The following is a 7870-nucleotide window of genomic DNA, read 5'->3' as shown; positions in this document are numbered from 1 at the left end:
AACATGTCACTACAAGATGCTCAGAATAATCCAGATTTAATTATAGGTACGTTAAATATTCTTGGTCATTTTGCTAGAGTATTGATTGATTATGGTGCTACACATTCAGTTATTTCTTATACATTTGCTCAAGTGACATAACCCCATCCTACACCTCTAGGATATGATTTAGAGTTTTCTATGCCTAGAGGGGATAGATGTTTTGTGGATCGGGTATATCCAAGATGTCCAGTGGTAGTAGAGGATGTAATTATGCCGGCTAATCTTATATCGTTGGATAGTATGGATTTTGATGTGATTTTGGGCACTGATTGGTTATACTATAATCGTGCCAAGATAGATTGTTATGGGAAGACAATCACATTTAATTGTCCTAGATTACCTGAAGTTACATTTGTAGGAAAGCCTAGTGGGGTGAGACATGGTATTATTTCAGTCATGGAAGCAAAGAGAATGTTGTTGAAAGGTTGTCAGGGATATTTAGCTCATGTGGTGCTAAATGATGATACTCCTAGTAGTGTGGAGGATGTTCATTTGGTCAGATATTTTCCGGATGTATTCCCAGAGGATTTGCTTGGATTGCCGCTAGATAGAGAAGTGGAGTTTGTTATTGATCTGCTTCCAGGTATGAATCCTATATCATTGACTTCTTACAGAATGGCTCATGCTGAATTAAGATAATTGAAAGTGTAGTTATAAGAGTTAGTGGATAAAGGTTTTATTCAGCCGAGTACTTCACCTTGGGGAGCTCCAGTTTTATTTGTGAGGAAGAAAGATGGAACTTTGAGGCTATGCATTGATTACAGGCAATTGAATCAGGTGACCATTAAGAACCGTTAACCATTGCCTCGTATAGATGATTTGTTTGATCAGTTCAGAGGTACCTGTGTATTTTCTAAGATTGATCTGAGGTCGGGTTACTATCAGTTGAAGATTAAAAATGAAGATGTCCCTAAAACCACATTTAGGACTCGATATGATCATTATGAGTTTCTTGTGATGCCATTCAGGTTAACTAATACACCAGCAGCTTTTATAGATTTGATGAATCGAGTATTCCAGCCATATTTGGACAGGTTTGTTATTGTCTTCATTAACGATATCCTAGTATACTCTAAGTTTAAGGCTGAGCATGTTAGACATCTGAAGTTGGTGTTGAGCAGTTTGAGGGAACACCAACTATATGCTAAGTTTAGCAAATGTGAATTTTGGTTGAATCAAGTGGCATTTTTGGGACATGTCATTTCTACTCAAGGCATTCAAGTGGATTCTCAGAAAGTGGCAGCTGTGGAGAATTGGGAGCAATCTCGAACCGTCACCGAGGTACGGAGTTTTCTTAGCTTAGCAGGCTATTATAGACGGTTCGTTAAGGATTTTTCAGTGATTGCTTTGCCACTTACGAGGTTAACTCGAAAAGATGTTAAGTTTGAGTGGGATAATAAATGTGAGCAAAGTTTCCAGCAGTTGAAGTACTATCTCACCCATGCACCTGTTCTAGCACTTTCAGATGATAGCGGTAATTATGAGGTCTATAGTGATGCTTCTCTGAATGGTTTGGGTTGTGTATTGATGCAACATGGTAGGGTAATTGCTTATGCTTCGAGACAAATGAAACCTCATGAGAAGAATTACCCTACGCATGATTTAGAGTTAACGGCTATCATCTTTGCCTTGAAAATTTGGAGACATTATCTTTATGGTGAGAAATGTAAGATCTTCACAAATCATAAGAGTCTCTAGTATCTGTTTACTCAGAGAGATCTTAATCTTCGTCAGCGGATATGGATTGAGTTACTTAGTGACTATGATTGCACGATTGAGTATCACCCTGGTCGTGCCAATGCAGTGGCTGATGCACTTAGCAGGAAGACTCCAGCTAGACTTAATGCCATCTATGATTTTCATGTTCCTCTCCTAGCAGAGTTGAGATCCACTAGAGTGGAGTTAGGAGTGGAAGATCGAGAAGAAGTCTTGCTTGCTAATTTTTAGGTTAGGCCAGTTTTAATTGATCGTGTGCTTGAGGCTCAGATGAATGATGAGGAGACTTAGGAAATAATTTAAGTAAGGCATCAAGGCAAAAAGTAAGATTTTGAGATTCGAGAAACTAATGGCATGCTTATGCAGGAAATCAGAATGTATGTGCCGAATAAAGAAAGAAATTTTGGATAAAGCATATATTTCGGCATATGCGATGCATCCAGGAGGTACTAAGATGTATCATACCATTAGACCATTTTATTATTGGCCAGGTATGAAAAGAGAAATTGCCGAATATGTGAGCAGGTGTGCCATTTACCAACAGGTTAAAGCTGAAAGGAAAAAGTCGTTTGGGTTGATGCAGCCACTTCCCATTCCATAGTGGAAATGGGAAAATATTACTATGGATTTTGTGTATAAGCTTCCTCACACACAAAATGGTTATGACGGCATTTGGGTGGTAGTTAATCGGCTTACGAAGTCAACACATTTTATTCCAGTGAGGGAGAAGTATTCGTTAAGCCGATTAGCTAAGTTATTTATATCACAGATTGTGAAGTATCATGGTGTGCCAGTTAATATTATCTCGGATCGGGATCCCAAATTTACTTCCAAGTTCTGGATAGCATTCCAAGAAGCTCTTGGTCCGAGATTGCTTTATAGTACGGCATATCATCCTCAGACAGATGGACAATCTGAGAGGACTATTCAGACATTAGAGGATATGTTAAGATCTTCAGTGCTGCAGTTTGGAGATAGTTGGCATGATTGTTTGGATTTGATGGAGTTCGCCTACAACAACAGTTATCATTCGAGCATTGGTATGGCACCATTTGAGGCACTTTATAGGAAATCTTGTCGTACGCCTCTATGTTGGTCAGAGGTTGGCGAAAAAGTTTCAGTGGGCCCTGAGATTGTGGATGTGACTACTCAAAATGTTCAGGTAATTAAGTCTAACCTGAAGCTATCACCTTGAAGAGGTGTTGTATGATTTGGAAAGAAAGGAAAATTGAGTCATAAGTGCATTGGACCATATATGATCACCGAGCGAGTCGGTGAGGTTGCTTACAGGCTTGAGTTACCTCCAGAGTTATCCAAGCTGCACGATGTATTTCATTTTTCGATGCTTCGACATTATGTTTCAGATCCTTCACATGTGATTCCTCCTCAACCTTTGGAAATTAATCAGGATTTGACTTATGATGAGGAACCAATGACTCTATTGGATTGGAAGGATAAGGAACTAAGGAACAAGACCGTCCATTTGGTAAAGGTGTTATGGAGAAATCATTCAGTAGAAGAGCTACTTGGGAGACAGAAGATCGGATGAGAAAGATGTATCCACGCTTGTTTTACGATTATTAGTGGATGTAGTGGTTGTATGTAATTTCGAGGATGAAATTTTATAAGTTGGGAGATTATCACAGCCCGTCCCAGAAATGTACTTTATTTTATCATTGTGGTTAGGAAAAGACAAATTTACCCTTGAGCGTCGGATGTGTGTTTGTGTGGAGTTAAAGAATTGAGTCAATTAGTCTTATCCCTAAATAATTGGACCCAATTAGAACTAAAAGATTAAAGAGTTGGGATTGGTGTGCATTTTTGGACCATACAACTCCATGCCCTTCTCTCTCTTTCCCATGCTCTCTATCTCATCTCGCGGACTCTCTCTCTCTTCACTCTCCTTCGTACGGACCACCTTGAAACTGAGCCAAATCTTCATAGATCGAGGAAGAAAATGGTACCATTGTGTTCGTGAGGACCGTACGAGTTCAAAGGTACCCATTTCAAGTAAGAACTCGTTCGATTTCACTTTGAAAACTCAACCTCCGAGTTGAACACTATTCATGAACTTTTGAATTGTTATGTTTTAGGACAATCCAAGCTTTCAGTGAACTCTAGGAGGTTCTCACGAAGCTCGGAGTGCTTCGTTGGCTCGGTTTTGACGTCGGGATCACGAGGTTCGAAGGTGGTCGATTTTGATGAGATTTTTCTAACGTGTTTTCGAAGGATTTGAGGCTCCAAAGAGGTATAACCTTCTTCCTCTTGAAATTTGTGACATTTGGGTGAAAATTTCGTAGAAAATGGTGCAAAAACGAGAGAGAAATTGGCAGTTGCAGGTCTACCTAGAATCCGGCGCTGGTGGCACTATTCCAGCGTCTGGAGGTTGAAGGTGATACAGGTGAGGGCGCGTGATGCCGTGCCCTCCCTGGAGCGTGAGGGCGTGTGAGCTATAGGAAATTTTTTCTAAAAATATCACGATGTTCGTGACGTTGTGTAGGTCACATTGGTATATTCATATACCCATTTTGAGCTATGTATGAGAAGTTATTAGCAAGTTTTGCCTATATGCTTTAAAATAACATTTTTATAGTTAATTCGCATATATGTGAGACTTATCAAGAGGACGAGCATATCCACAAGTGACTCGAGGGTTACGAACGGCTTGATCCCTGTTTAGGGTACGTAGGCAGTCTAACGAGAGGTAGGTGCAGCCATTCAATAAATGAAATGAACATGTTGATTGTCTATATGAGATATGATTGAGAAACGATAAGCTCATAAACTTGCACCCCCGGGTGATTGCGATTTAGCCAGAGAGAGTTGGCACATGCCTGTATATTATGTCACCTCCCACACCATATGCTCACATTGGATCCAGTTTAGGTGCACAATCTTGTCGTATAGACCACTATAGGTGGTTCCGACTCGTAGGTGATTAACGATTTATCGCACAGCTAGTATAAGGGCGTAGCATTGAACATAACTATATTACACTCAACCTTGTCGTACAGACCATTTCAGTGGTTCCGACTTATGTGCAGTATATTGCCGTATAGGTCATAGTAGTGACTCTGGCTAGATTGAGTTTGAGCTAGGAATTCCAGCAAACATAGCACATTTCTATTAAATTATCCTTACCTGAATGGTTTACTCTATTATATCTTGGCATGGCATATATACATATTAATATGATTATGTAAAGCATGAGTTGAATTGTTATATTTCGGATATATATATGTACATGCTTATATCTTGATTCTGGGAAAATTATACATGTTTTACAGCGAGGGGTTAGTTATATTATTAAATGAAATGGTTTTGTGAAACATTTGTTTTTGCCCACTCACGTTTTCTGTTTTGCGCCCCTCCAGGTTTTAAGTAAGACTGTTGTTGGTGGCTAAATGACGTTGGCAGTTCTGACTTATCCATATAATAGTAGGACATTCCTGGTACTGTATAACTAGTATTTGTCCTACTGGACTGCACCTAGACTTTATGCTCTGAATTAGGAGTGTTTACTGTTGTAACTAACTCCTATCACTTTCTGGCTAGTAGTGCATTCTAGATTGTGGTTTTTAATTATTCGTATATTTGCTATTTTTATCGTTTCCGCAATGTGCACATGGCTACGTCACTCTCACGTGACGGCCAGCATGCCTTAACCTCGGTCGGGGTGTGTCAAAAATGTGCAGGAAATTTGAAAATATTCATTTGATAAACTGAAGCAGCTTGAGCAACAGCTTTAATCAGTACTTATTTACTCGCATGCGACAACAATTTCTGTTTCCATCCCTGAATCTTTCTCAATAATCGATCTTTAATATATCCCAATGCTTGACATTTAGACCTACCCCAAATTGTTGGCAAACCCAGATAAGTACCAAGGTTATCAACAATGGGCATCCCAAGTATCCCACCCATCTCCTCCATAACTGTCATTGGGGTATGTGCACTAAAATAAACACTTGATTTGTTAAGACTAACTTGTTGACCCGAGACAGCACAATAAGCTTTTAGGATCTACACAATATTCTTGCAATTTTGTTGATTTGCCTGGAGAAAAATAAAGGTATCATCCACAAAGAACATATGCGAAATGCATGGACTAATTGAACTAATTTTGATTCCACTAAGATAATTCAAATCCACCGCTCTTTAAATAAGCGAAGAAAGAACATCACTTACAAACAAAAATAGATAGGGTGAGAGAGGATCCCCTTGACGAAGACCCCATGATGGTAGAAATTTCCTGCCAGGTTTGCCATTAATTAAAAGGAAAACTAATGAAAAGGGCTTGAAAAGTTTGAGTTTTAACCACAAACCATGTAATACCTTTATTTAATGGTTAGGACAAAGCCCAATACTAATCAGACTAATTAAAATGGCCCAAATATTGAGTTTACGATTTTATCCCTAACGACAAGCTTTTGTCCGTTAGTCTCTCTTCATTATGGATCTTTCTCATATTCTTTCCCCCATTTTTGCCTAACATTCAAAACCTTCCATTTTTCTTTCTAATCTTGCATAGCAACTCCATTTCTATCACTATGTAAAAACCACAGCTTCGACCCCAAACCTAATTTTGAGTAGTCTCAATCTCTGTGAAAATCGGTAACGATCTCTTACAAGCAAAACGGTATGATTTTGTCACTCTCTCTCTCTCTCCCTCCCTCCCAAAATTTCTCTCTCTCTCTCTCTTCTCTGTAAAGATGAGCAAGGGATCTGCTCTTTCATCGACATCGGCAAAAATGACAAAGGTGAATTTCTACCCTTCCCTCCTCATTCATTTGATTATTAACCTTTCAATTTTTCATAATGTATTCGAGATATTGTTTTTCAATTTTTCTTCTTCAATGGAGTTCATCATTTGTTTTTCAACAAAATAAATTTGAGATCTGTTAGCTTTTTGTTCAATTTTTTTCAAATACAATGTATTTTTTTTTCCATATACAGTTTTGCCAACTTTTTTTTTTTTCCAGAAACAGTGTTATTTTTTTGTTTTCCAGAAACAGTATTATATTTTGGTTTTTTTTTTCAGATACAGTGTTTGTTTGTACACAAACAAAACAAACATTGTATCAGATTATTTTTCTAGAACCAGTGTTATGTTTTGGTTTTTCCAGAAACAGTATTATGTTTTGGTTCTTTTTTTTCAGAGACAGTGTTAGTTTTTTCCAGAAACAGTGTTATTTTTTTTTTCCAGAAATAGTTTTATATTTTGGTTTTTTTTTTTCCAGAGATAGTGTTAGTTTTTTTTTTTTTTCCAGAAACAGTGTTAGTTTTTTCGCCAGTTTGTTCCAATAGTTTTGAGCCATTTTCGAGCTGTTTTTCGGCCAAACCACGGCAATCTAGCAGTCGAAAAAGGTATCATTCTCTTTGTCTCGTCGAGAAGTATGATTTTCATTTTTTAATCACTTGATTTCGTTGAGTATTGAAGAAGAGAAACGTTTAAAGTTTACCCAATTTCCTGCGAGTTTTCCAGTTTTCGCTCGAACCAGTCAACTTTGAGGCTATTTTCCGGCCATCTCCGGCAACCATTGGGCTTCGAAATAGGTATAATATTATTCTACACTTTTCTATCTTCATTTTGATATATTATGGGTCAAATTTGGTTAAGAAACGATTGAGTTACGAAGCTTTGAAAATTGTCCAAACTTCCGGCCAAGAGCTTCCGGACACTTAGCCGAGTTTTTAACGAAATGACCAAAATGATGAATGGTGGACAATCTCAGGGACCACTTTTATCGATTTGGAATCTCAGGGACCAAAGTGATGAGTTATGCAAATCTCAAGGACAATTTTGGCGATTTACCCATAATAAAATAAACCCAGCTCCTTGATGCATCACTTTTCATGTCAAGTGGTTGATGTGACAAGCTTGGCAATGGGTGAGTTCACACTTAGTCTCCTTGAAATTACAGGGTTTTTCCCTTGAAATAAGGTGCTTTTCTTACTGACACACACCCTCTACAACTAGATCTAGTAATTTCTTATACGACCCGTTAACACGATACGTGAATGACACAAAAATAATGGGTTTCAGATCGACAAGGTAACTAATCAGGTTGTTAGCGGGTCACACGATAAGAACCCGTTAATAACGAGTCCT

This window comes from Malus sylvestris, chromosome 10 (genome assembly GCF_916048215.2).
Source record: "Malus sylvestris chromosome 10, drMalSylv7.2, whole genome shotgun sequence".
NCBI classification, from domain to species: Eukaryota; Viridiplantae; Streptophyta; class Magnoliopsida; order Rosales; family Rosaceae; genus Malus; species Malus sylvestris.
The sequence above is the reverse complement of the archived record's forward strand: the minus strand, read 5'-3'. Positions refer to the sequence as shown.